The following is a 23,990-nucleotide window of genomic DNA, read 5'->3' on the forward strand; positions in this document are numbered from 1 at the left end:
CGGCCCTGCCCGCGCCCCCCGCCCGCTGCTCCGCTCCGACTTCCTCGGGCTTTCCTTCCAGCCCAGAGCGCTGGGGTGAAAGTTGCGCCGGCCGCAGGGCCATCGCGCTGGGTCGGAGCCCCGGGCGCGTGAAGTACTCGAAAGCCGAGCCCGTGATATCACGCTCTGTCGTTAAGCAACATCTCCAGCTTTTTTTTTTTTTTTTTTTTTTTTTTTGCAGTTATAAAAATAGGCTTTTTTTTTTTTATGGGTACTCACCATTGTTTCTTTGCTGTCCTGGAGACAGAAGTGTCTTAAAACCCGGTCTCTCCAACAGATGCTGGAAGGTAATGTGTCTTGTTTGAAGTCATCATGTGAGAACTTCTGCTTTGCTCAGTGGATCGCCCACCACTTGGTGTGACTTATGAATCTAATAACCCTTTGCAATATCCGCGAGCTTCAACTCTCCGCCACCTTGGTGCCTACAGAAGACAGAAAGCGACTGGCAGGGAGTTTTAAAAACCTATAGATGTACGCAAACGCCTTAGCTCAGAGTCACGTTTCCCTCCGAGTTCTTACGTGATCCTAATGAATGAGAGGGGTTACCGGCTCGCTCGCTATAAAACGCGCCCGCGGCCGCCCCCGGGAAGCGGGACGGAAAGTTCCCGAGGAAAGCCCCGACCCGGCGCAGCCCCGGCCGCGCTCCTTCCGCCTCCCGGCCCGCAGGGCGCCGTGCCCGGCCCTGCCCGCGGGGCACAGGTAAGTCCACCTGCGGACCTCCCGCGGGAGCGCTCCGGGACCTGTTGCGCACCCGCGGGGAGCGCGGCACCCCGGCCTGGGCGAGCCGCGCCGAATCCGACCGCAACTTCCCGTCCCGCTCCCCCGGCTCTCTCTGCCCCAGACGTCCCCCCCTTCCCACCCCCCTTCATGCCCCCCGGAGTGAGGGGCTCCTTCCCTGCCCCCCACTGCCACCGTTTTCTCTCCGTGTTTCCACTCCAGGGGTCGCAGCCCGGATGCCGCCACCGCGCCCGCCCCAGCCCTCGGGGGAGAACCGCAGCCATCCGGCCCCGGAGTCGCCAAACTTCACGGAGCGCCCCCGGGAGCGCAACAGGAGCCAGAGCCTGAGATCCTCGCCCTTCACCATTCCCTCCTGAGCGACCGCTACAGGTGCGTTTATGGGGGTGCTTCTCCCCCAAACGCCCCTGCTCCCCCCCAGCCCCAGCCCTGGGTACCTCCGCCCGGGAGCCAAAGCAAGCAGCCTCTTCCATGACAACCACTTCTGTTGATCCATGCAATAACCAGCAGATGCTGCCCTAAGACTGGTACAGCTGGTATGTCCCTGCCTCGGCTGTCCTGGGGGCAAGGTGGCCGAAGGGAAGCCAGGTAGGCTCCAGTGCACCTGCCCGGAGGAGGACTGCAGGCCCCCTTCACCAACATCACACGCTGCTGTGTGACAACGCGGCGGGACGAGCAGCTCGCGAAGCTGGTGTAAGGCTGCACCCAGCAGATTGCCCTGTCACTTGTCACCCGAGACCCATCCCGAGGCACCGCTCGTCCGCCGGGAAGCTGAACTTTCAACTGCTGCAAGTACTGATAGTTCATGTTAGTAGCAGTTATGAAGTCATGTTAGTACCACTGTTTAAATTCCATTAAAATGACCCCACAAGCATTTCAGCAAGTGAGATGGCGGCAAGCTGTGCTCTCCCAGCCTTCCGAGCCAACAGCTTCCACCTGTCCCTCAGCGGAGCAAAATCACTGCAGTAATATCAATGTGGGACAGAAAGTCCCACAGGTCACTCACACAAGTAAGTATCCAAGTCCTGAAAATTTCTGGCTCTGCAGAGTTCTTCTCGGCAGTTTTGGGTAGAGACAACTCTATGAAAATACCGTATCAGTTTTAAAAATCACTTCTACGTACTTCTTTCATAACTCAAGGAACTTGCATCTAGAAAGCCATCCCAGCTCCATCATTGGTAAAGAAGCAGTCAATCCACAGCACTTCTCCTGCTTCTCATCCCATTAACTTTCAGACAGTTTCATACTTTGACACAGGTCTCAGTTGCTAGGAACATGCAGAGGAAAACTTGGCCAGGTCACGCTATTCTGATGACGTAATAGCATTGAACTTACTAAAAACTTGCACAAAAGTTTTCCAGGAAATCTACAGCCGGAACAGGATGCACAATTGATGGGGTTTGCCAGTGCTAGAGAGCTCCTGGGAAACTCTGCTTAGGATAACTCAACCCAACCCCTCCACCTCACTGAGATAGGCGACAGCTGATGGTCCCAAGGGCATCAGACCAAAGTAAGATAAAGGGGCGTTCTGCTCCTCATCACTTCCATCATATCAGTCTGAAGTAATTCATGGGGAGGGGGGAGGTAGCGTAGTAATCAGGTCATCAGAAGTAAAGGGTATGGAAGAACAAAAGGTCGTGGGCAGAGTAATAAAGGATGCCCAAATGCGTGGGAGCTCCCCGGCAGAAGAGGGGGAGGTAGGATAAAGCGGTCACAATCCCACAGGGATGCTCACTGGTGACGGAACAGCCCACCAAGTTCTGAGGGAGCAGGGACAGAGATGGGACATGAGCAGCTGCAGAGAAATGGCAGGGAAAGGTCACTGCCAGGTCCTTCAGAGAGATTCCCGCAGGAGAGGCACCGGTGAGGGGACGAGGCAGATTAAACCCAGCCGTCCGCTGGGTGTCCAGCCATTTCCTTTTCCTACCTCTCATCCCTGGCTCTGTCATCTCTGGAAGAACAGATCCCCAGGCCACGGGAGACCTAGCCATGTGACACCACTTGACGTGAGTAGGTGGGGAGAATTTCTTTCCACGTTATCACAGAGGGGCGCAGTTGTTTCCAAGTTACTCACGTGGCAAGCCGTACGCTTCAGCAAAAGTCAGCCTTAGCGCATCAAGTCCAGTCCAACATTTAAGAGCAGCAATCAGGTGTTCTGCTTACAGGGTCCTGAGGCAGCGTAGCTGTTGGCCTCTGACAGAGCTGCGCAACACAGGGCTTGCTACGTTCAGGTGGTTCATACATATAAGGCAATGTACATCTCTTGTTCCAAGTATGTTTATCTTGGATTTACATTGTTACCAGATGAAGTATACAGCTGTAGGACTTGACTTCAGCGGGACTACTCGTATGTAAATAGTGACAAAACTGTTTAGCAGATGAGGCCTAATTAAGCAAGGATCAGTCATACATTTTCCCCTCTCTCAGACAAAAGAATGTGAAGAATACCGTAGGAGCGTTGCTGGAAGGTCCTGGTGCCTTGAACCAACCCGCCAAACGCAACTAAATCCCAAGTGAGCTGCAAACGTTCATTCCCTGGCTTAAAGCAGCAGGCAAAAGCAGCGAGCTGTTATTTGTCGGCTTTTTCACGTACTCGAGGCGTGCAGCTGGCTGTCCTGCTAGGCACAGGCTGGGAGGCTTCTTACAGCCAGTAACATGCTGCTCCTTCAGAGATCATTGGGAAACTGCCTCAAAGCCCGGCACTGGCAATCCGAGCAGAATCAGATGCTAACAGTATCTGTCAACTTGAAGGAGACGCTTCTGAAACAAGAGCCATATTGCATCATCGCTGGTGTGAAACGTGGCTGCCAGCATCTCTACATGCCAGCACGCTCATGGCGTGCTTGAAAGAAAGGTCCCGCGGGGTCGGTGTGTGCTGCGTTGGCTGGTAACCTCCTGCCTCTGCAGCAGGCGGGTTTGGCACTGCCTGCTGCTGCCCAGAGGGGAAATACCGTCCTCCCAGCGTGCTTTGAGGGTTGCCTCCCATAAAGTACTGATGATCTATGCCTTATTTCCTCCTCCTGCAGATTATCCTGCTCTGATAGCTCCATCTTCTCCATGATCTTCGTGCTGCAAACGTTAGCAGTCCCTTCCTCCTCCCTCCCTGGAATAGTTTTCCTTTCTTCCAAGCCCACTCGTCTTCAAACCGCTCCCAATTGCGTATTTTCCACGCTGGTAACATGCAGATGAACATCGTAGTCATGATCCCACTCAGATACTAAACAAGCCTCCCACCAATGCTCAGTCCTCCTTTAAAGCACTAGAACATTACAGCTTGCTTTCCGTCTCCTCAAAATACCAGGAAATCCTATGGAGTAGGCAGGCTGCAGCGGACGTGTCTCATGGTTGCACCTTAAGGTGCATGGTGAGCAATGTGCCCCCTCTGAGTGCAGACTGGCAGGGTGCGATGGCTTCTCCCCAGCACAACAGTGACTCGGGAACTTCTCGGGAAGATCTCAAGCTGGGGCAGTCTCACATTTATCCTTGGTAAAACCAAGGGAGAGACCCAAGTGTGGCTTGAGCTCAGCACCCCTGGGAATGCTATAAGTCAGAGAACACCAGATTCCCACCGTCCCAGTGCTGGGTGCCTTGGACATTGCTCCCACGCTATGGAGACAGCAGCAAAGCTGGGGTAGTTTTCCTTCCGCTACTTTTGTTATTTACGGAGAAGGTGTGATTCAGGACAGCTTCTAGAATTAAGCATCCCTGCTTTGTTTTTCTCAGACTACCGCTGATGCAAATGCAGTTCAGGCTATATCTCATCTGCTTGTGTGGCACTCGCTTAGGTTAGCTGCAAAAGACAGGAGATGAGATAAATGTAATGGAAACTATTGGCCCATGTAAGTTCTCCTGGATGACCTGAGCAAAATGAGCCACTGGGTATCTCTTACTAGAATAAAACCAGAGATAGGGAGAGAAATCAGAACCTGGAGAAAAAAGAAACACGACAGCCGTAATCTGTTACTATTGCAACCTGATTACTGGGTGCTTTGACATACTGGGGGACACTTTCCTTTTCTCCAGTGAAGAATGCATTTCACTTCACGTAACCGCAGGGGAAGTGGCTGCCGACAGATCAACCTTTTAAACTGTCTCTCTCTTCACGTTCCTTTAAAAAGAGCAAACAGACCCTGTCAACTTGGGGGAAAAAAAGATACGCCTCACCTCATCACATTTTAAAATGGTGTTCGGTATAGCCCTGAGTTAGGGGAGAACTTAAGCACTTCCAGAACAAGGGAGGATTTGTCTTAATTGTACTTATAAGCAAAAAGTAAACACGTACTTCAGTTCCTCTCTAAGCTAATGTTTAAAAGGAAACTATCTCCAAAACCATATTAATCTACTTCTTTACAGTCAAATACCCTATCAGCTTGAATGGGAGTTCTCCATAACAGCTGTGTATTCGAACCCCATTCAGCATGATGGAGATGTGTTATTGTTAAGAACAAAATAGCTGTTGAAGGAACTATACACGGAGTTAGCAGCCAGCGCCAGGAATTAGGTACGCATCATGCGAGAATTGCTGAGGAGTGCTGGAGAATTCTGTGTAAGAGCGACCCTTGACTTTGTCTCTGCATTTATATGATGAACTTTTTCACATGTAGCTGTGTTCCCTTTAACTCCTTTGTGTAAAAAGGGAAGAAGCGAGATGACAACGGAGGATGATGGGAACAGGGAAACAGCAATGTAGGAGAAAAGCACTCTGAAGGATGATAGAAAATAGATTGTTAGGAGGCCACCACTGGACTAAGGGTAATTAGTAAGGTAATAACCTCCGCCCAGGCTCTAGCACTGAGTTAACAACAACAAACAAACAAACAAACAACCACCAAAAAACCAGTTCCCATACCAACTAGGCTTGCAATTGACCAGGATATTTTTATCCTGTCATTCTGTGACTAAAATGACAAACAAATTCTCCCCTGAGATGGTATTCACAACAGTCAGGAAATAGTGTTAATGTTGACCTAAATAAATAAAGCTTTCCCTGCACAGGAATTCCTGCAAGGATCCTTTAACACAAGGTCCTTTCAAAACATTTACTGCAAAGTGCATGCGAACCCCTGGGGGAAAATCACCTACCAGACACCACAGCCTCACCATCTCTGTTTGGCAAGGCCAGGAGCTTCGGAAACAGGTACTGGGGTGAGAATGTAGAGGGCGAGCCAGAAGGTCCCCCATCCTGCTGTTAGACCTGGAAGTCACAGCAGAGACACATTTTCATAGAGGAAATATTAGTTTGCTGAGTTGTGTGTGGGTTTGAGCTCGGGGCTGTTGGCACACGTGAAGCCTCAAGCATTTGTTGTCTTTCGGGGATCTGCACAATGCTCTGTGCCTCATGCGGTGCTGGTTACGCCTGCTTAACTTTTTGATAGGGTCGTTCATTGCTGTTAATGAGAGCAATTCCACACTCGACATGGTACATCTCTTTAGATGCATTGTTTGTTGAGCTGAATTATACCTCTTGTTCTTAATCATTGTGAAGCGGCAGAGTTGGAGTTTGAACTCTTTCCAAAATCAAATGGCTCCAAGATAGGGGAAAGCCTAAGGGAAGATTCTGTACCATAAAATCTTGACTAAGTTTGCAAAGGCATCAAACCCAGCAGTGTTAAAGATCACCGGTAAAAATACTGCTGCTACTTCTACTTGCTATTTGTATCACACATTTGCGGTTAATTTTGCTCCCTTTGCAGCACCCTTCCTGTTGCTCTATGAGCAGGTCTGCTCCAGAGGGGATTACAAAATTGGCTTCTGCATTTCCAAGACCGAGAGCCAGACTGGTATGAAAGCACCATTATTGTCTCTGAGCATCTCCCATGAGGGTGCCTGCTCACCCTAAGGAATCGTAGAGTCATTAAGGTTGGAGAAGACCACTAAGATCCCCAAGTCTAACTCCAGCCCGTCCCCACAAAGCATGTCCCTCAGTGCCACATCCACACGGTTCTTGAACGCCTCCAGGGATGGTGACTCCACCACCACCCTGGGCGGCCTGTGCCAGTGCCTCACCACTCTTTCTGAGGAGAAATTTTTCCTAATATCCAAACTGATCTTCCCCTGGAGCAACTTAAAGGTATTACCTCTCGTCCTATCACTTGTTTCCGGGGAAAAGAGGCCGACCCCCACCTTGCTCTTCTCCATATGCTCCATGGGTCGACGCCTGCCACACACACAGTTTCCATGCCTAGCCTTCGGTTGTGCGGATGTCACTGGGAATCGGTCCACTTCAGCCACTCAAGTCCTTTCATCACCTCTACTGGAGCTGAATTAAATATAATCTACACCTTTCCCCTTCCACTTTCTTTTATGATGTGTTCTCCTAGACTCATTGCTCCTCATAGGAGCTGAAGGTTTTGTCTGTGACCCAGGGAACTTCATTGAAGAAGTATATCCAGAAGTGTTCCTTACACTGAACAGCGCACAAACTGCGCGACTACTTTTAATGTCTCTCATTGAACAGAAAGTATTTTAATAACTTGAAAGACTCTTCTGTGAACAGTGCTGGATCTGCTCAATTTATAGTATATTTAAATATTTTTACATTGGTACCCAAGATTGAATTCCAATACTTTTCTTTTGTATTTCTGAGCATTTTAATATGCTTCTGGGAACACTTACCTTTTATGATGAAAACAATATTTTCTAACATAAAGCGGTGATTTCTGCTTAAGTGCAACCATATGTATCTTAGGGCAAGGGCCTTTGGTTCTAAATAACTGCTCAACGTTAAGGATCTTGCTTAATGGAAATGCCACAAACTACTACGTCCTGGCTTTCTTGGGGAAACAAAGATAAAATGGAGAGCAAGACCGCATCAGTAGTTAAGAATAAATACTTTGAAGCGTGACTGCAAATTGAGATTTTCAGTAGAATCAGCATAAATTGAGAGAGATGGGAAAAATACAAATCTACTCATTTTGACAATCCCATTTCTCTTGCATGGGCTAGACCATGTCCTGTTTCAGTTTACCAATCTGATTACTGGTTGGTGATCACGCTGCTAAACCTAATTCCACAAAACAATGCAAATAATTTATCCCTGAGTCCGTATGGCGTACAGTCCTCACCAGTAAGAGCATCTCATACCACTGTGGTATTCAATGCAAAGATCTCAGATCCGTCATCAATGTGAACTAATCTTTATGGCTTTGAAGGACCTTTTCATGTCCACCTTACAAAAAGAAAAAGTGAGGCAGAGAGCACTTAAGCCACCAGTAAATGACTGATTATTGCAGCTCAGTCCCTGAGCAGTTCACCCACAGTAAGGCCAAGAATTGGCAGTCCCAAAACTTTTTTTTGTTTTAAATAAATATATAATGACTCTTTCCCCATACCCACTGGGTATATTATTTTGACACTGGGAAAACATGCATGCAAAAGTATTTGTGTCATAACATCAAGGATTTGTGCCCGTTCCTTCTGCCTAGCTGCAGAATACTGGCAAGGAGCAACGATGAATTTGGGGATGAAACAATTTTCGTTGTTAAGGCAAATCAGAAGATAAAGTAGAACGCTGGCAGAGAGCAGCCATCAGATTTTCCAGCCTGCTTTAAGTCTTCTTGGACTCACGGTGCTTTCCCTCAGGCTTGTATCTACCCACGGGTCACAGCGCGATTCCTGTGCCCTGTGCCCGCTCCCACCCTCGGCTTTTCATCCATCAGCACTTGGGACAACAAGTGGGCCTAAAGAGCTGATGATCTATGCCAATGTTTTCCCATCCTTTATTGGTGAGTCACTTTTTTTTTTTTTTTTTGGTGCAGCCTGTTTTCTAAGGCGAGGAGAAGTTAACCCAGATACTACCAGGGAAAGGAGGTGTGAAGATTCAGATAACTACAATAAAAGTCACTCCAAATTATTTGTCAGGAAAGCTCCAGATGACTATCATCATTGTTAGTAATTTCAGTCTCTGAGGTCTGCTTGGTTACGTGAGATCGCACTGAAACTTGGCCTGAGGTTTCCCTGCCTTTCAGTGGGACTGATTGCTCTCTGAAAGATACGATTGCTGAGAAGATGCTGTCTCTCATAATCTCACATTTATCTTATTCTCGGCTTTCTCACAAATCTTTCGACATGCCGTGCTTAGGAGTAATCCTCAGTAAATCTAAAGTATGTGGCAGAACTCTGGAGGAAAAATCTGGGAGTGAAATCTAGAAGGAAAACCTTAGGCTGAAAAACAAATGATTAATCGCAAGTACGTAGGTAAGAAGAAAGTCATAGAATACCAGCACTTTTCAATTATTTAAACTTAATCAGCAGCATATAAATCACCTGGTCCTACTGTGACACCTCCTTTACCACCCAGCCTCTTTCAAAAATGTATTTTGGGTACTGGCCTAAAGAACATCCTCAAAGAGTAGAGCAACGCAAGCGACAGCGAGAGTGAGACAAAATGCTTCAGACAACAGTCGCACGGTTAATTAACGATGTGTAGCTACCCAGAAAGCCTTAAATGGGTTTGAAAAGCACAGCTCTGAGCTGCTCTGGGTCAGTTCTGTGGGGCTGAGCCACGCTGCACAGGGCTGGGACCTGTCTGCCCTGCCTCGGTCCTCCCACTGATGCAATGAAGGAAGCCACCTGCAACAGCTCGAGACATTCCAGCCATCGCTCGTCTGTACTGATAATTCGATGGAGCTAATCACATACTACCTTTTGTGCTTTATCCTTTATTCTGACCAAAGGTTCTTACTTTGCAAAGTCTCTAGTAGAGCTTACTCCCCTCCACTCGTATTTACCAACACAAAGCCCTGAAGCGCCAGCAGGTAACCCGCTGCTCAGAAGCCCAGCAGCACAGAGAGGTCTGAGCCAACAGCCACGCGCAGCAGATAAACCCGATGTGCTGAGCTCTGTCACCGGCCCTGCCCATCCCAGCAGGTGCCATTTTGTACCCGTAGTGGCCTGGCTTGCTGTTTCATTGCTGCTGCCCAGGGAACCCCAGAAGTCAGCAGAGCGAGTGGCAAGGGGCCCACTGGAGACAGTGGGAAGTGCCATGCTGTTGGGTGTGGCCACCAGAGCACCTCAGGTGCATGGGGACTGCAGGTGAGAGTAGTCATCTCCAGGTGCTGCCTACAGCGCAGAGCAAAATTCTTGGGAAGAGGTTGAAATCAGAGCCTTGCGTTTGGATGGCAGCCCTTGCAACCCACTTCTCCACTCAGAGAAGTCGAGGCAGCAATGAGACGAGGCTTTCCAGACTTACCTCACAGAGACTCGGCCGTGCTTACAGGAGGAAAGGCAGGCACGGCTCCCGTCACTGCTGTGTGACCTTGCTGGTGCCAGGGATGCCGGGGTATGCTGCTGCAGGGCAGAGTAGATGCTGAGTTAGCATGCACATGAATAACTCATTTATGTACATCCATACAGATTTCTGTGCATGTTAAGTCTGACTACAAAACAGAATGGAAATACAATGATATAAAGAATTAAAATTAATAAGAATTAGAGATTACAGGACTGTTGATAGAATCATAAAGTCAGTAAGGCTGGAGAAGACCACTGAAGATCCCCAAGTCTAACTCCAGCCTATCCCCACCATGGTGACTAACCACGTCCCTCAGTATCACACCTCCACAGTTCTTGAACACCTCCACGGATGGTGACCCCGCTGCCATCCCGGGCAGCTTCTTCCAGTGCCTCACCATTCTTTCTGAGAATATCGAACCTGAACCTTCTCTGGTGAAACTTGAGGCCGTTACCTCTTGTCCTATCACTGTAACCTGGGAGAAGAGGCTGACCCTCACCTCATTACAACCTACTTTCAGGAAGCTGTAGAAAGGGTTAAGGTCTTTGTGAGTCTCCTCTTCTTCAGACTGAGCAACCCCAGATCCCTCACCTGCTTCTGATAGCAACATTAGAGATGTGTTCTCGCCCAGCTCCCAGTGCCCTGTAAGTTGCAAAGGGCTGTCAGAAACCTGCATGCTGGAGGAGAAGTACTGGCAGGGGTGCTACAGTGACAACATGGATGGGGCAGTAATTTAGCATGAAACAGAGTGGAAAACACCAGGAGGACTTCAAGTCTCTGTCATGCTCTTCTGTGCATCTGATCCCTTCCTGTGTATGGCTGCTGCTGTGTTACGGAAGTAAGCGAGGCTGCAGGAGCAGGACATGAAGCGCCTGGGCAGCATGTTTCCTCAACCCTAGCAGAACCAGAGCACTGTCAGAACACTGAAGCTGAGAGCAATTATTTTAGGCATGATTCTTATTTCTCACAAGTAATTTATGGCTAGATTTGTGGAGGTCTTCTCACGTGGCCATTGAACTGCACATTGACCCTGAAAGTGGTTGAGTACTAAGCAGTAAGAATGCTTCTTTCTGTAAACTTCTAGCAGCATGTGGTATAAGAGCCACCACAGCAAATCCCACCTCCACCTCCTACATATACGCAGCCCACAGGGGGGATGCAGGTGTCAGTGAGAGGCAAGGGCATGCAATGCAAGCCCAGATGCTCTAGGACAACTCCAAACCCAACCTCCATCAGTTTCCCTGACCCTACCTCCAAGAAGATACCAAGAGCTGCAGGAGCTCCTTACCTTGTGGAGGGGTCAGGTGGCTGCGGTCATTAACACTGGCACAGCACGCGCCAGGCAGAGACACGGGAGCAAGCACTCGTGCAGGTGAGCAGACTGACCGATTTGCACGGATATAACGCAGTGGTTGTGCAACTCTGCTGCTGATTTACATTCGCTATCTGCAGATAGAGCTGGAGCACGGGCTGCCTGTGGCGTGCTTGCATGCAGACGCACGCACGCCCTGGAGGGAGTGCGAAGTGGGGCCCTTGGATCTCAGTCAAGGCAGTGATTCAGCGGCAGAGCCGCGCGCGGCACCGGGAGCTGCTCACCAGCTGCTTGTTGGGTGGGCTGGGGCCTGTTGACTTGTCTGATTGGAGACAGACATCGGGGACACAGGAGCTAGAGGAGAACAAAAGCACCAGTCAAACTTCAGTGTCCGTTACCTTGACGTGTGGCTTGACGACAGTTTGCAAACCTGTGTGGGAGAACTAAGTGGAAAGCATCTATTTTTCTGTCGTGGAGGGATGCTGAGCTCAAAACAAGACTTATTCCATGAAACACAGAGTTCTGTCTTCTTTTTAGTCTTAATCCACCTCCTGCGACACACTCCCCTGCTCAGAACAGCACATACCTTCATAACATCGCTTTCATGCGGGGTAGCATCGCTTTGGTACAGGACCAGGTTCAGGGAGGAAATTGGTTTCTGATACTCGGAATGGCTGTGTAAATGAATGATGAATGAAGACGCAGGTGAGCAGAGAGGTACAGGGAAGAAACTGATAAATAGGAGGGAGCACTGCGGAAAAAACCAAAGGGTTCTAAATTGCTTACACAAAATCTAGCAGTAATTTGCATGCTTAGTACTAGGTATTAATGGCATCTCTCTCCCTGCTGCACTGAAACATGTTCTATATGCACAAACAAAGGAAAGTGCCAACCACCCAAGTGTTTGTGTTGGTTTTGGAGAATCCCCACATTTAATTTCCAAGCTTAAAAGGAAATAAGAAACCTGGAGCTGCAGAGATCATTGCTGTTTCCTTCCAGAGCAATTCTGCATGTTTGACATCTTATCTATTGTTTATGTCAGGCAAACGGTGCCTGGACAACACGCAGAGTGGGCTGCAGCGGTAAGGCGGCAAGCGAATGCCTATGAGCAGCGGTGATTCATTGCTCAGAGGAGCTCTCGCTTTAATCACGGAGGACTGGCAGATGAGGGAGGCCATGAGGATTTATGACTTTGGGGCAGAGTGACAGCTGTCCCAGGTATCCCAGCTCCACGCTACAAATCAATGCCTTTATTAGAGGGTGACAGCATTAGCGGCAAAGGCTCAGGCAGCCCACGGCCCTCTGAACAAACTGCCACACGAGAAAGCAAGCCTGCTTCACGCACCGAAAAATCAATCTGACATGAAAGCTTTCCAGTGACCGAGGGTGACATCCACAAGCTCATCTCTAGCAAAGGTAATCTTGCCTCTCGCAGGGCTGGATGCCCACTTTATCACAGGCATTAAGAAGTGCAGCCCTGGCTGCCTGCACGCTGTAAGCAGCAGTACTCCAGGGAGCATCCCCTGGCCTGCCAGCATCCCGGGGTGCCCATGGCACTTCACTGCTCCACTTCCCAGCCCTGGCTACATCCCTTCGTCCCACCCTCCGCTCGCATCCACGCGATGCTGGGCGGAACAGCCTAGCGCTGTCCCAGTGGCCGCACAGCAGCTGGGCCCTGTCTGGGAGCCGCTGTCATGCCAAAAGGAGCGTTCCTTGAGAACGTGCAGCCAGAAAGCACAACCAGAAATTAAAGGCTCTGCAATCATGCACACAGGGAAAGAGTTTCCTTGCTTGCGTGCCTCAGTTTCTAAATTCTCCAAGTGGAAAGGCTGCCACACCAGGCTGTTTGTTCACACAATCAGTTCAAGGCTTAAGCTGGGTGTGAAGCACTAGTGCTGGCAGCAACTCTGGCCTGGCTCTGCCTAGAAACAGCAGGAAGGAACTGAGGAGGGGCATCCCCACGGGCCTTCCGAGCCCAAGATGTGCCAGCCAGGCCTGCTTTGAGGACCAGGCCACATGGCAACTAAGGTGGCCACCACGGTGACCCACCAGCATGGGTAAAGGCTCATCAACGCATCCACGTCTACAGCTGTTGTAGAAGGTGTAAAAACAGCCCAAACAGTCCAGTGGGGACAAAGAAGGAGCTCAGAGCCTTGCTTCCTGACCCCACGGCCTGCAGTTCTCTGCGGAGAGCAAAGCTGAGTGCTAGGTTGTGTTTGCAAGCTCATTTTGTCATCACAAAGCGTACTGAGAAATGTACACGTTTAGTTGAGAGACCTCGTCTTTTGAGCTGAGCGTTGTACAGGACAAGGGCCACCTCATGCCACCAAGGCACCCGGACACTGTGTCTGCAGAGGAGTGGACATGATGCCAGGCGGCACAGGCCCACCAGGCCTGCACCACCCTCTTCTCCAAGGGGCACTCGGAAGAAGGATCTCTAGCAATGTCTTCCCCTTCTGCTTTCACATCTGCAGGAGGTCACTTCCACCCACCACACGAACGCCACAGAGCCTCAGTTCTTCGGGTATCGCCAGAAGGATGCCATGTTCACTCACTGATAGGACAGATGAGCCCTGTCTTCCAAAACACTGATGTGGCTGCAGTCGGCGATCAGAGAAGAGTAACTAAAAATATTTTGGCACTTAAAGAACACAGATCACTATCAAAAAATGCTTAAAGTTTCAACAGTGTGAGGTCTATCGTCTTCCTTTTCCAGAGAAGCTCATCATTTTCTTCAGAAAAAGAACTCCTGTGGCGTTGCCTCTGTATGCACAAGATGACTGTGTACACAGCTAGTTCCTGCACTCTATATGTTTCAGCTGAAAGGTGACAGAAGACGAAAAGATGACTGAGCATTGCAAGGAAAGGAAGGAGCACTTGATGCTGTCGGGGCACCGCCGGTGACATGGTGCGCCCGAGGGAAGCTCTGACAGCACACAAAGAAGCCAGCGGCTCTGCTGATGGAGACCCCCCTGCCAGTGTTTCCACACTGGAGGGCTGTGAATAAGCAGCTTCAGGAAACAACACGTTCCAAGACCTGACACAAGAGTATTTCTAACATTTCAGTAACCTGGGAGTCAGACATTTTTTTCAGCTTTGGTCACTATTTCAGTAACATACTTCAGATGTTTTCTTCGCCTCTCAACTCCAGAGCCAGCATGCAGCATAACCAGACATTTGCAATATGCAGCATCACGGACAGACACCGGTAGAGTGCTGCATATACAATGGAAAAAATGCAGTGGTGACAAATACACATCTATATATACACACGCACGCGTATTGACATTCAGGTGGGCATGCGCAGCTGGGGCTTTCAAGGCTGACATGTTATTTACTCTTCTCCTGGCCTCAGAACACTTCCTCTGGAATTCAAAAGGCGGCATTTCAGATGAGCCTGGAGTGGAGAATTCAGTGACCGCGAGGCACCTCCGACAGCCTGCGGCTCACCCAGGTTCCCAGCTGACACAAAGCAAACACCACCTTCATCCGCAGGCCAACATACTTGACCTTCACATCCCCTGGATAAATGCTTGAATAACAAGGAAGGGAAGAGCAGGGAGGATTCAGGGAAAAAGCAGTCTACTCACAGCTCCATTGAGCTGCCTGGTCGCTACGCCCTGGTATGGGGGTGACCTGCGAGGCTTCTTGATGAATTGCGTGTCAACCGTGAGAGCTCGCTCTATCCTCACCAGCACAGAAAGCAGTCCTGAAGATTCCAGCAGCTGAAGCCATGCCACCCCCCAGGGAGAGGAGCACAGCCATCCTCCTTCCCGTCTGGCCAGCGCAGAGCCTGAATGCCGAGCATAGCTCACAGCCATTTCATTTGTGCAAAACCCTGGCTAGGAAGCAGCAGCTGGTACCTGGCATACCGCAAGGCACTTGGCTGCGTGCTGGCAAGCACACTTGTATGCAGGGCTCCCGCATGCCCCTCGCACAGCTCTCCCCACCAGGCAGCATCCCTCACAGCTTGGAAAGAGATTGCTTGGCTGAGGAAGCACGGTGTGTTCTTACCTGCACAACTTAATCATAAAACAGCTGGGAAGGAAGTCGGTGTAACCTAGGGTTCCATTTGTAGGCATGCAAATACTTCTGTAATTTGATTAATCTTTTTTCCCCTTTCAATCATCACCCATCATGTAGGGCACAAAGTGGAAATGGTTTTGGTCTTCCTTCGTTAGCTGCATTAATTTTTAATTGAGAGCCATGCTCTCACACCAAGGAGATGGACAGATTTGATTCCAACTTCACTCAAACATCCTCTGACTGAGCTTTGAGTAGTTTGTATTGTCTGGGGCTAAAATACAAAACAATTAGCCAAATGTGCTCCCCACTCAGAGCATTTGCGCACTTTTGCTTATAGGACCCCACTTTCAAGAGAATCCTCACTGCAGCATGATCCCCATGCTGCTCACTGTGGACAGAAACAAAGCAAGCTGCACTGAGTCGAGTCCTGTGACTTAGTCACCATGGCAGTGCACGGCTTCCTTGCCTGAGCTATAAATTTTCCACAGGTCACACCTGTGGCCAATAAGGCCTGAGGGAGGGAGCAGTAGGAAAGCAGGTCATTAATTGAGTAAACACAAAACGATGCCACGAGAAAGCGCTTGGCAGAGACACAGCCACGCTCTCCTGCGCCCCTAGCAGCAGGGACCCTGCCTTCACGCTCCAGCCCCATGGGCAAGAAGCTGTGCTACAGCCTGACATGGCCAGGGCAGAAATGTAGGCTACATCGCCACTGCTCGGGGTCGCCGCTGTTGAATTTCAGTTTTTGGGGCCGCAGAGTTGCCTGACAGCAGGGCAGGGCACGGGGCCGACCCGTGAGCGCCGGCCTCGCCACCTTCCTCCTCCTCTTCCTCGTGGCAGACGCTGGCTGAGCTCTGCAGGAGCGGGGACGAGCGACTGAGCGAGGCTGTGCGCGGAACCGGCCCCCGTGACTGGGGCTAAATGAAACACTTCGCCGTCTGGCATATCACTCCGTTTCCCACGGATGGCACAAATAGTCACTGTGCGATGTACAAACACCGGGGATCTATTATTGGCACCTCTCCTTTGCTTGCCGTCGTGACGTCCAACCCGAACGCAAGTGTTAATGCCCTTATAAGGCTCCTAGCACAAATTTAAATTTGTTATCCTTTGGCCGATGATACAAACTGCAATCTCAGTAGCATACGGCATGGGGAGGTGGGAGATTTTCTTGGCTCTGTGGTGAGAGAGAGAAATTAAAAAGGAGCCTACAATGCTGAGTCACTGTGACAAATAACTTACTATGGCATACATTCAGGGTTTAGCAAAGAGGCAGCTGAGAGTGAGTCAGTGACTGACTAGTGCCTCCTAGATTTTCCTCCTTGGGAAAGATTCAATTTAATGTAAAGAGGAGACGGCAAAAGTATTCTTCAGTGTCACCATTACCAAGTTGCTATCCCTAATTATGCACGTGGTTAAAACCATCAAGTTACATTGTGTAACACATGCCTTTTGTTTGGTGTATAACATCACCCGTTACACAGCGTAAGTCCGATCAGAAGTACTGGTTTTGAGATATGGAAAACTTGGCCAAACTTCCAATGTTTGGCGGTGTCAATTCAAGCACCTCCCCTCTTTTGGTTGCTCAGCTTCACAGTCTTATCCGCATCCTATTTAGCATTCTGGCTGAGTAGTCTGTAGCACCATTTACACCAAAATAGGTAGTTTTATGATAAAAAAGACTTTCCAAGTGCAAAATGGATACAGTTTTGAGGAAGAACGTGTAAGAAGGTCACAGTCCACCAAAACACCCAGTCCCAGTAAAGTCAAATTTGCATGTGCTGAATCACAGCCAAAGTTATTCTTGTGTTGTTCTGGTTGTGATGTTTCTTCCCCCTCGTCCTTCTGCTCAGGCAGACAGGTTCTTGCCCAGCACCCCAGATCTGGGAAGAGAGTGGGAAGTAGGTCTGCACGATGTCCCCTTCCCTGGCCTCAAGTCCCATACCTGCCCATGAGAGAGCATAAACTTCAGAAACAGCCTCCCGACAGCCGAAAAGCTGCAGGCAGCCCCTTCCTATCTGTGCACCCTGCTTTCACTTCCCTCTGCTGGAAAAAACTTAAAAGGCAATTCTGTCACCAAAGAGCTAGGGGCTGCAGTGAGAGCTGTGCCACCCGGCATCCCTTGATTTGTGCCTTGTTTCTCCTACCTGGAGAGGTAGCGCTGGGTAAGCCCTGAAATTCCTCAGATACTATGCTAACTCATATACGATGGGGAAGATGATAACTGCTCCCAAGCAGACCACAACCAGGTGGAAGGAATTTCCTATCACCCTCTTCCACCTGAGCCACAGGGTTCAGCCTGGCAATGGGAACATGTTGCCTCAACTAATTCCAGCTGGGATGCTGCAGTCAGGCCATCCTTTCTGAGCATAAATAAAGGCAGAGAATAATCCATGGTTCACTCAAAATGTTAATTAGCGAGTGAATTGTACTGTTCCCATCCGAGGACTGGCTGCCGAAGAAGTGTAATTAGATATTTATATCTGCTGTCTAACTTGTACGAACTACAGTGGTCCAGTTGCTCATGAATGAGTGCATAAAGCTGGTCAAATATTTTTACATGACGCTTTTGTTTGTTTCTTAAACAAAAATGTCTTTCCCCTCTCCTAAAACAAAGCTCTTCTTGAAAAATAGTGATATCATCGACAACTTCACCGTCTTTTTTTAGCTGAGTGCATCTCTTTCCAACACTGTGAGACAAAGGGCTTCCTTATTTCCACCGTGGCCCTCCCAAATGCATTACAAACCCCACGAGGAGAGCCCCTAGTGCGCCCCAGAGCTGCCAAGTGATCCCAGACGTGAGGGCACAGCTGAGATCCCCAGAGTCTTAAGGAAGAACTGTCTTAAAAGATCATACACGGATCCTGCTTTTGAGAGCAGCAAATCCATATAATTTTGAGGAAAAAAGCACTCATGTTTTCCTTCATGCATTTATGAAGAGCGGCTCTCAGATCTGACCTTTCCAAAATGCCTATCAGTGATCAGCTGTAAAACAAGAGATCTCAGTAATATTTCTCTAATGCAGAGTGAACAGCAGCCAACTTCCCATAGAGAAGGAGGAGGATTTTCTCAAACTAATTTTATTTCCTTATCTTTAGTCATCTGCTGAAAAGAAAACACTAAATATATTCCTCAGTCTACTCCTTCCAGTGATAGCTCGAAGGAGTAAAGAACCATATGCTGCTTCAGCTGATCCATACTGTCTCCATGACAATGCAGTTTACAAAGTTTGCTCCTGACAGCTCTGTAGTACGTGCTCCAGTTGCTCACGTTTCGCGGCATGAGGACGGCTGGCAGTGGTGGCACCGGTGACCGCCACCGCAGTGGTTGGGCATGCCCACCAATGGCTCTAGTGGGAGCGTGGCACTTCTGCCCAAACCTCCCAGCCCCATGACCAGCACCCACCAGGGAGCTCCAGTTCCAGTGGTGCAACTCAGCCTGCAGCACTGGCTGGAAGCTGATGCAGCCAAGTCCCTCCAAATTCCACACGAGCTTTTGTACATGCCACGTCTCAAAAGGAGAAAGGATTTCACCTCATTTTAGCCGATCAGAAAATCTCAGTGAATTTACACAGAAAAATGCGTCCTCCTCATTAAAGTGCGCTTTGCCTTTGGGTCAGTGCAGATCTCCCAGATCCTCCCTGGAGCCCAGGAGGCCCAGAGCTGGAGCCACGCCGGACCTCCCCTCTATACTCCTCCAATCCCGTCACATCCCTATTTCATTTACAACGTACCACACAGCACATAGAAGATGGGCTTCAGCCAGCTGGAGCAGGACACCCAACCTACCGACTGCTCTAGTGGACAAGAAACCTTGTTCTATGATGTAACAGAACAGAAGCATTCAGGAACAGGCTGCGTCTGAGCTGCAGACCATCAGTTGGCAGCCTCCACCTCACCAAGTGCAGAAAGACGCGATATTGTTATTTTCAGAGCCTGTGTGTTTCACTATTCCCCAATCGGCACAATAGCTGTCAGCACTCCCGTTTTGAATTTCACACATTTGCTTGATCAGAAACCAACAGAAATACACAACCGGCTGCGGTGGTGCATGGAGACTCAACTCTTTTTTATCAAGGAGTTACCCAAGCTATGAGTTGCAGATCAGGTTGTCTCCACGCAATCATTTCTAAAAGCAACCACAGTACGTATTTAAGATCAGTAATAAAAACTTCAGCTAGCTAAGATGGTTTTTTTTTTTGCATTAAAAAAGAAAAATTATATATATGTGTGTGTATTTATAAACCTGACACTCGTTCTGAATTGTCAGGGTGAAACATTTACTTATTTTTTAAAACACCCCCATCCCTGTAGACTAGCCTAGGCAGCCGAATCCCCATGGATTTGCCAGCTGTTTTGAATTCCACCAGCCTGGCACTTGTCAGCCAGAAGCTAAGTCACGCTGAAGGGTTCCCCAGCTGCAATCCTTGCCGCCCTTTGGTGCGCAGAGCCCAGAAAGGACCCCAGGGCTGGCAAGCACATCTTCCCACCCTCCACTCCTTCGCAGTGGCCGGGCCTGGGACGCAGCTCACAGGATGTCTCAACATCCCTTTGATGTCTGCAGATATATGCCAAGTTCTAATTATGTTAAACTGTCTTCTAGAAATTCAGGCTTCGATTTCCCCCCCTCCCTGAAAATGCCAGATCTCTCCTGAATTCTATTTATGGGGAGAAAAAATGAAGGCTTTTCTAATTAGAGATGAGTCTCCTCTTATTCCTTCACCCCTACAACAGGAGCTAAGACAAATTCTGCCAAAGAGGACTCACATCTGGACTAGTTACTAGCATTACTCCGTGGAGGGAGATGTGCTGCACAGGAACAAGTTTCCACGGGGAACGGTGACAGCTTGGAGTCACAGCTTCCTTTGAAGTCTCGGAAACCCACGGATATAGGACTTGGATCCCCAGCACAAAACACCCCTCTTTTCGGGGGATAAAGAGCTAGAGCTCCGCTAATCTCTACAGTTAGCAGGAAGGAACACAGGACCCAGCGTGCCACAAGCTTTGGAGGCACTACTCAAAGTTATCTGGTGCCTTTGGAAGCTCCCCAGGGACTGGCAGCATAAAGGATTTAATGTGCCTGCCCAAGCCTCAAGCAAACGGTGCCTATTAAGAAGTTTAAGGGGAGGAAATGCTTTCCAGACACACAAGGCTTTTCCAAGGGAATTGCTACTCTGTAGGATGTCAGGCACATAATGCTGATGCCACAAATGTCACTTTACAGTAGTTTTCATTCAGAAAATATATGAATGATGTCAAGGAAGGCCAACTAAATATATATATATATATTCCTTTTAATTCTCCTTAACCCTGCCCCTTTCTCCAGGGCTTTGAGGGACATGCTTGAGGAGGATCTTGAAGACTCGTGCAAAACCAGTCTCCTCTGGCTTTGGGGGCTGGGAGAAGCTCAAAGCTCACCACTTCTCACCAGAGGGTGAGAAAGGAACACAGCCCTGGGAGATGACTCTCACATGTGCCTGGCACCGTCCTGGCTGGGGGGTGCAGCAGCAGGCACATCCCAGGGGCTTACCAGGCATCTTTGCCAGAAAGGAATCCAGCCCAGAGCCTGGTAAAAAAAACCGTCACTACATGCACAAGAGTTGCTCGCTCCCTGCTGGGTAGTTCGTGTCAGACATCCACAAAGACTTGGTGAGGGACAACCACAATCCTGAAGACCTCAGAGCCTGGAGATGCGATTTGGACAAAAAAAATACCTGTGCCCTCATGCTGCAGGGAGAGTAACTTATTTTATTTAACTGCCTCTGGCTCCCTTCAGTCAATAGGGAGAGACAGACACCTCCAGGGGATGATCCAAACCAAGAGGGATTAAAAACCCTGGAGTTGCACCTATACAAATCTTTAGACCGCATAGGAAGCTTATAGCTATTGGGATTCCTGTTTTAGATCTGTTCATTACATTAACGGTAATTAGGCTTGAGTAACTGGTTCAGGGCACACCAAAGCTGGGCTTAAAGTGGAAATGTGTGCCTGGAGCAGGACTTGTGTCCGTGGTGTGGAAAGCCAGGCCAAGATCCCAACCGAAGTGGCAACCCCTCCCCCCCATTTTTGCTATATTACTTGCACATTTTACGGTCACCAAAAAGGTTTTTCCTGCCTCTTGTTATGCGACTGCCTGAAGTGGGCTGTTGGTCCCCCCAGCAGAAAATAAAGAGTCACAGCAGCAGCAGCAGAGGGTGTGGGGGCAGACGCTTTTTGGGCATCAGAACTGGCAGTTTTTAGAGCCTCTGAATGAGTAGGCAACTGTGCTGAGGCTCTTTCTCCCACCACAAATCACGAAGCCAAATATCTCAGCTGCACGGCATGTCTGCAGGAGCTCCTCCTCCAGTACTGGCTTGTGTGGGAAGGGCTCTGCTGGCACATCACTCACCCGAGCACTTGCATGTCTGTGGACAAAATTAAGCCTCCGTGTGCATTCAACATACACATGTGGGCAAAGCCCTCCTTAGAGCCTGCTTGGCTTCACAAGAGCAACCCGGAGCACTCGGAGCATTGGGACCATGTGCAACCAACCAAGATCTCCGGGGATGCCAATGCTTGGGAGGCTCCACGCAGGAGCAGGAAGACATGGAGATAGGGCACCAGAGAGCAGAAGTTTCCTTTTTTTCTTCTGAGAGGGAAAAATTGGCTAAAGGCAGTGGAAAACAGATGTACTTATGTATCCTATACACTATAAAAGAAAGGCCCTTCCAATGAAGCAGATGGGTTTAAGTGCCATTTAAAGCAACTTCTGCTTCACCCAAGGAAGCCTCACACAAGCTTTACATGTGGGTTACACAAGCATTTTAAACAAAAAAAGGCTCTGGCTACAAATCTCTAACATCACATGAAGCTTTCTCGATGAAAGCTCAACCAGTTGGAGTCAAGGAAAACAGCTCCTACACCCCCAAACCTCAAACAGTATCATTGACTTCCAACTTCCTGGGAGCAGAGCTTAGTTCTGCAATGTTGCTACTTCCTTTTCTGCTTACATCTTCTGATGCCCTAGCCCCAGAGAGACATTTTTAGGAACACATAACAGCATGGATTCGTTACTTCTCATCAAGCGAGAAGGCCATTGCAAAAGCACATACATGCCTATCACTAATTTTAAAGGCCATTGCGCATACACAAAAGGTGAAGTTCATTGCACAAATAAACAACCACCCAAGGAGATGTTGTCATGATAGAAGTCACATATATGAACTTTTCAGTAGACAGGGTTGCGCCACAGGATTATCAGTACTGCCCCAGACACTGTGCTCCTTCCCCTTGTTAATTTTGCTCAAGGATCAGAAGAATTAGAGCAACACAATACGTTTCAGAAGCTTACACTTTTCAGCCTTTTTTTTTTTTTTCCTTTTACAATCATGTACTGCAGACTAGGGTCTGTAGCAATGTGTATTTTATACCTACGCACGGGTAGGAATGTGCAAGATGGGTAACATCTATTTCCCATCTTGTTCAAGGAGAAGTTGCTAAACACAGATATAAATGGAGTTGTTTTCTCGCACCCGGTCAAAGCAGGACTTCACAGCCAAAAGCTTAGTAAAACAAAGCAGCAGCACAGAAAGAACACTGAGTCTCCGTTGGGCTGGTCAACGTAGATAGGTGAAAGATGAGTTTGAACAAATGTAGAAAACAATATGTCACAAGCACCAGATTCCAGGAGAACCAGAGCTGGTTTGCAATGCTAAGCTGAGGGAAGCACATGCAAGCTACAACTGAAGAGAAACATGGAGGGGACTAAAGTGTTTTTAAAAGAAAAAGAAACCCTAAGGAAAGAGAAGAGCGAGTCAAGACAAAAAGCTCCAAGCAGTAAAAGGAAGGCTACAGCTTTAGCTTATCACTTAAACCAGCATTTGAGAAAGAAAGCATTGTTCTGACAGAGACAGGGACTGCTCAACATACCTACTGGTGGCAATGCTAAAGGCGCTGAAGCGTTGCGTCTCCTGCAGAAAAGAGCACTCCTGCTAGATAGCTGCTCCCTCTTCTCATACGTATGAGCGTCCCCACCACCAGCACTCATTTACTCCTGTCAACAGGATTCACTTGAGCCTTTTCCTGTGAGCATTTACACCTGTTTCCTGTAAAGGTGGTGATGGGGCTCACACACTTCTCGTATTGTCAAGTAGGCTAGGAATCGGCTGACCCCCTATGAGCCACAGCTGGTAATTGTTCTTGTCTCCTGGGTACTCCACCTGCTCACCTTCAGATGTTGTTCCTACTAGGCAGCACGATGAGGAGGAAATGAACAACATGTCAAAACCATCACCTCAATTTTATTTCCATTCCTTCCAAGTCGCCTTCCCCATCCAGAGTCCAGCACCCCAGATGCCAGCAGGGTTGGAGTCACCAGGTCCTTCCATCAAAAAAAAAAAAAAAAAAAAAAGCAATGAAATGTTTATGGCTAAGAGAGATGGAATTGTTTGCAACTATGAGTCCAAATATACCTGCCTGCATTGCTAGATCTGACAGAGCTGCAGCGGTAGATGAGCACATTGCTTGGGGATAGGCATAGACGGGTTGACAAAACTAACGAAGCCAACATTTTTTATACATTTCAGACCAAGAAATGCAAACAAAAGGGATGTCTAAAAGCGTTTTTTTTTCTTTTTGTTTTTGAATTTTTTTTCTTTAAATGAACGTC

General features: G+C 48.7%; 1 long non-coding RNA gene across 5 annotated transcripts; it reads right to left on the bottom strand.

Annotated features, from left to right (window-relative positions):
- On the bottom strand, positions 253–23,446 carry LOC110400883. Of its 5 annotated transcripts, XR_002440123.1 has the most exons (6): positions 23,252–23,446; positions 11,905–16,521; positions 11,295–11,672; positions 9,965–10,062; positions 5,857–5,968; positions 4,645–4,882 (listed from the first exon to the last, which is right to left on the bottom strand). It is a non-coding gene; the product is annotated as an uncharacterized LOC110400883 (long non-coding RNA). The 5 variants fall into 5 exon arrangements; XR_002440125.1 differs by lacking the exons at positions 4,645–4,882; positions 5,857–5,968 and adding an exon at positions 253–461; XR_002440124.1 differs by lacking the exons at positions 4,645–4,882; positions 5,857–5,968 and adding an exon at positions 478–4,564.

This window comes from Numida meleagris, chromosome 6, assembly GCF_002078875.1.
Source record: "Numida meleagris isolate 19003 breed g44 Domestic line chromosome 6, NumMel1.0, whole genome shotgun sequence".
Lineage (NCBI taxonomy): Eukaryota > Metazoa > Chordata > Aves > Galliformes > Numididae > Numida > Numida meleagris.